The sequence below is a fragment of the Propithecus coquereli genome, unplaced genomic scaffold (assembly GCF_000956105.1).
Source record: "Propithecus coquereli isolate 6110/MARCELLA unplaced genomic scaffold, Pcoq_1.0 Scaffold298, whole genome shotgun sequence".
NCBI lineage: Eukaryota > Metazoa > Chordata > Mammalia > Primates > Indriidae > Propithecus > Propithecus coquereli.
In genome coordinates this window covers 1,891,847-1,897,988 of record NW_012148596.1, presented here as the reverse complement: position 1 = coordinate 1,897,988, position 6,142 = coordinate 1,891,847, and positions in this window count along the sequence as shown.

The following is a 6,142-nucleotide window of genomic DNA, read 5'->3' as shown; positions in this document are numbered from 1 at the left end:
GGAGATTTATTTTCACCATTTGTCCTTTTGTTTCTTTTGAATCATGTGCCACATACACATATTAGCTAGTCAGAGTAAATAAAATAAAAAGTATCCCAGAAAAGAAAATTATAAAAACACCTAGACTTTGATTCAACAATTTCTCCTCTAGAAATTTATTTTACAGCTAAGCCAAACCAACATACGTGCAGAATAAAATGTATTTAGAATTATTCACTGCAGCATTGCTTGTAATCATAAAATAATAGAAACGACCTTAATGTACGTCAACATTGGACTAGTGAAATGAAGATTTCATACACTAAATCCTCTGCATCCATAACAAGAAATGAATTAGTTTATTATATACTGATATGGAGTATTCTCAGAAGTATATTGTTAAATGAAAAGGCAATTTGCAGAACAGTGGATGTGACATTTACCATTTGTATTGAAAAAGAGACAAAAATCATAGGTATGTGTGTGCATGATATAATAAGTGCACTGTATATTCAAATATATTAATATTACATGTGACATAAATATTATATATTATACACACATAAGCAAGCACCCACAGGTATGTACATATATACCTATTAATACATATGTATGTGTATTTCCTTGTGTTAGAATAAAACACTTCTGAAAAGACATACAAGCAATAAATAATAGTATAGAACTCTAAAAATTGAGTGATGGGATGACAGATGGGAAGGAGTTTTTCACCATAAAGTCTTTTGTTCCTTCTAAATTTAAAATATCAACAAATGAAATTCAAATCAAAGAGAAATATATGCAGGCAAAACTTCAAACTCCTAGAACTCTTCACCTACTTCCCAGTATGTTTGTCTCATTGTTACAGATTCTGCTTTAGGGTCATTTTTGCAAAGTGGGTGAAAAAAACAAATGCACTATTGAAAGAAAAAGAGATGGTTTCATGGGTCAGCATAACCCTTGGTGGAACTCAGCAGAGATATTGTCAAGAGTCTGCACGAACTTTCTAAGTGGAGGTCTAGTTTGAATCCAAAGTGACTTTCTTGACTAAAGTTCCCTTCCATCATCTACAAACTTGACATTTTCCATTGAATTTTTGTGAAGTTGAATCTCCACTTCCCTCTCATTGGAGGGTGATAGACTCGGAAAAACCCCCTTGTTTGTGAGCAACACCTTTGCAGATGGCTTTCGGGAGATTGGTGCTCTCCAAATGGTCTGCGATTGAGCAGTGTGCCGTGCAACGTTTGAATTTTAATCTACCTCCATCCACTAATACTTCTGGGAATCGAAGTGCTATTTCCTAAATGAAATTGTACCCACTTAATGGAAATCATTCGAATAACACTTAATGCTTTAAAAATAGAAATATATATGCTCTTGGAAATACACTTGTTAGGGCAGTAGACAAATAAATAGCACATGAAGAGCCCGCTCTGAGTTGTCACAGGTAGGGAAGCCCTCCTCACGGGCTTTCATGCATCGGTCTCATATATTTATGCACGTTATGCAAAGGGTTTTTCTACTTTTTTTGAGACCCTTGGCCAAGTCCCAGAGAGTTAAATTGATCTTCAGTTAGGAGATTTTTTTCACACATTTGTGCAACTCCGGGTCTTGGACACCAAATCCAAACCTGCTTGCACTTAACACTTTTCACACAAACAGCAGCTTCAATTCAATGCAGTGAATATTTTATTAGCATTTATTTTTTCCTTTCTTTCATTTAGTCTCTTTTCCTTCCCTCAATAAAAACTTACTTATTGCTATTCACGTTGTTGAGGACTTAATCTAGACTCTAAAATTATAAGGATTATTTGAAGGCACAGAACCTGCCCTCGAAGAGTCCAGACAGGGGAGAAGGAAAACGTCACCACTCCCATGTGGCGAGACCGTCGCTGTAGTGGAAGCAAGCGCCCGGCGCCATCAGAGGACGATAAAGACAACAGTTATTTCTGTGGAGATAAGAAGGAAAGCGATACAGGAATTCAGCAGTAAAGGTGGGGGGCCAGATAGCCAAATGCAGGCAGGCCTCCCTGGCAGAGGGAACAGGTTAAGCAAAGCCCTAGAGACCTGCAGCCGCGTGATTGCCCCACGCAGGAAACGCAGAGCAGCGGCGAGAGCGCTGATGGGAGATGGAAGCGGGAGGGGGGAAGCAGGGGAAAAATTGCCATCAGAGGCTGGGAACAGTTCGGCCAGAGCTGCCTATTTCGCACAGGAAGATCTGCTAATCCGTGTATTGCTGAGGTTAAGGACGTAGGAGTGCTAGAAGAAAAGGTCTATTTGGGATTCTAAGAAGATCTGAGAGGAGAGTTCTTAACAGCCAAGGCGAAGGCAGCTTTTAGCTCCTGGCTCTGCTCCCCGGAGACCTGCCACCCGGGGCCTGCCTGCCCCCACCATGTGCTAACAGACAGACAGCAGCCCTTCTGGTGACCTCGGCCCCTGGCACCGGGACTGCTGCTCTTGCATCTTATCACTCGGACCCCTGTCACCTCCACCGTCAGCCCACCCTGCCAGGTTCTCCCACCCTCTCAGCCGAACAGGGGTGTTTCTCCTCCTTGGTTTGCAGACTGGGGGAAATCTTGTCACTTCTCCTAGAGCAGAAAAGGCCATGGAATCAAGGGTTCGAGACTCTGGTGAAAATAATTCTCTAGTTAGACCCTCTTGACAGCTGTATCAGAAACTGTGTTAATATTTTCCCTTTGTGTTTGCTCTTTAAATTCCTGTTAGATAATGATTATCATTTCAAAATTGAAAATACGGATATACATCCTAAGGAACACAAGGTAGAATATTGATATGTACTAAAACACTCTTCCCTCCTCACTGTAAACATTTCTTAAAAATAGAGCAAACAAATGTGTGCTTTCTTTTGCATTGTTTTTAATATATACGCTAAGAGGCTTATATATTCACTTTTTTTTTGACACAATATCTCTACTTTTAGGAATTTGCCCTAAGAAAGTAATTGGTGTGCAGTCAAAGCTATGAATGCTAGATGGTTCAGTCAACATTACCAAAAATGGAGAAAAACAGAAAACATCCTAAACTTCTATCTATTAAGGAGTAGTTGAATTGATTACTCTGTACCCACTAAAACTTAGAGTTTGGGAAAATCGTGACAACATAGTGTCAAATGAGCAAGTAGGAAACAGTAACATGTGTAATATGTGTACATAAGCATAGAAGAAACACTGGCGAGAAAAACACCGGAATGTCAGCAGTAGTTCTATCTCGTTGGGATGTTTCAAATGACTTTTGTTTTCTTTTTTACAGGATGGCAGATGTGACGTTAGGTCAGCTGTGGGGAGGATCTGGGCTGGGTGTTGGGTGCGCAGGAGACGGTTGGGCTGTAGCTCAACACTGAAACCACTGACGGCAAAACGCAGGACGGCCCATGCTGGCCAGGTGCAAGCCAGGGGCACAGAGCTAGGCTTGATGGCCGACTGAGGGAAGGAGGCATGTAATCACTCAGGATACCAGTGAAAAGGGGGCAGACATAAATAGACTCACATTCCTAAAGGGTGAAAATGGGACAGTGTTAATAAAGAAAATCAGTGATGCTAAAAAATCTAAATTCTGAGCTCCCCGTTCTGAAAAGCATTTGATTCATTTGCTTCATGGGATTCAGACCAAGGCTTTCCTCCCTCATTTTTGCCAATGTTGGGAAAGACTCCATTTCTCCAGTTATATCCTATTAGGCTTTTCTGGAACAGTAATATTCCCTCATGAAAGAAATGTTCTAACTTCAGGGCGACTACTATAGGAGGAAGTGTGAAAAGCGTCACTTTTAAAGAGATATTTGCATTCTCCTTTAGATATTTTGCATTGTTTAAAAAAAACCTACAGAATTAAAAAATGAAAATTTGAGATATTGCTATTCTTGTGGGATGAGAATTGGGCCTCACTGAAAAAATTAAGAGAGACAGTTCTGATGTGAATCTTATGTTTGTTATTTTAAAAGCTCTGTGCTAATACTGAAAGAATGTATTTCTGGTGGGAAGTGATATATTTCCATGGCTTCAGGGAATTTGACTGCTGTCCTAAAAATATATTTCCTTAGATATTATAAACAAAACACCTTAAACAATAATAAAAATGGCAAAAAAAAACCTACAGCAAGCAGAGCAATGTTTTATATTCTTACCATTTAAAGACTTTGAATCTATAAGAAAAGCGTGAACATCCATTCCCCCCAAGAAAAAAAGTGTACAAAGATTACAAAAGGTGATTTACTGGAGAAGTCTTGCAATGGCAAACAAATATGAAATAAAAATGTTAACTTACTAGTAATCAAAGAAAATGATATTAACGCATCAGCAAAATAAAATGTGTTCTCAGTAGGTTGAGAGAACAGGTCGTGCAGTCTCCTTACTGCTGCTGTTGTTACATGAAACTTGACATTGGTGAGTGTGTGGGACAGTAACACTCTGCTAACCTCCAACGTGGTAAATCGCCCCAGCATTTCTGCAGGACAATTTAAGATTAGCTCTAGCTTGTTAAGCTAGTAGTTCTAATCCTTCCAATTTATCATTTGAAAAACCATAAATATATACATATAACCAAGCAGTTGCTCACAGCAGCATTTTTGTAACAGCGAAAATTATCCAAATAACTGAAAAGAACAACAATAGAAAAATGTTCAAATTAACTCTTGTTAATCCATTTGGTGAAGTTCCACGCAGTCACTAAAAACTCAGATTTTTGAAGACTATTTAATGGCACAGGAGATTGTTTAAAGTAATAATTAACAAAAGAAGAAACTAAAAAGGCTATGTACATTATGTTTCCTCAATATGTTCATAAACATATGTGCATTAGAAATACTGGGAGAAAAATACATAAAATATGAATAATGGTTATCTCTGCATGATAGGATTATCTTTTCCTTCTCTCCCATATTTTTCCACATTTTCCAAAGTTTTTATCAGAAATATGTATTACTGTTATGGTTCAATTAAAACTTCTTATTTGAAAACAAAATGATGTTTCTGGGAGTGTAGAAAGTTCTCCTTGACAACATCTTACAATTCTGAGACATTGAGATTGTATAATAACGTTATCTATTTGGCGATGTGTTCCTGAATCTGCCGATGCTTATGTGTTCATGAATTTTGATTCCGAGGGCACCCAGGAGCGTAAAGGGTCCAAGGTCAGGTAGCACCGGCAAAACTGGACCCCAGGTCTCCTGGCTCCTACGCCAGCTCCTCCCTCTATCACCATTTTTTGTTTGTTTGTTTCATTTCAAGAACTTTTCTGACCTGAATGGAAATTTCAACCAGAACTGCAAGGGTATGCAGAATTATCGAAATTTAAAGAAGAAGGAGAAAGAGAATGTTTGCCTATGATAACAATCTCCACCCCTCCCATGACACTGGATCTTGGTTAATATGCTCAAGCTAGTTTCCTCTGAAAGGAGCATTCCCACCTGTTCTGTGGAGTGATGCTTGAATCTCAGTATTTGGTGGGTTGGATACATTATGTCTGGAAGTTTTGCTACACAAAGTATTTCTGATTTATTTGTAAGTCACCAATTTAAATGTATGCGCATGATAATTAAAATCCCGGGTGGTTTACTCTCTACATAGCTGACCCGTGAGATGCATTCTTAGGGACTGATTTCCTCAGTTCACTTGGAGCAAATGCGTTACTCATTAAGCCCCTGTTGGTCAAGAACCTAGAAACAAGTGGCAGTTGTAGAGCTGATTTGTGCCTCAAAATCCAATGTTTAGAGAACTTTCCAGAATCACTGTAAAACTAGTGAAATCTGGAGGGAAGCCAACATTGGCTTTGTAAAAACATTATCTTTCTAATCCAGTTACTTCATGTTCAGCCATTGCTGACAGCTTTTTTCCCTTGCTTTTTCTTTTTTTCCATTTTCCCCTCTTCTTGCTTCTTTTTCCCTCCCTCCCTTCCTTCATTCCCTCCTTCCTTCCTTTCTTCCTCCCTTATACTCTCCTACTGATCTAGCACACATTTGCGACTCCCATTCGTTGTCAGAAGACGCAGTGACGAACTGAGAGCCCGACTGGCAATTGCCAGAATTGGGAGCTTCGGGTCGGACAAGTGAAGCATCGGGTTTTTGATTCGGTATCAACCAACTGCCCGGCCATGACCAATTTATTTAACCTTTACACAGTCATTCATTTCACGAGCACACATTTATTGTATG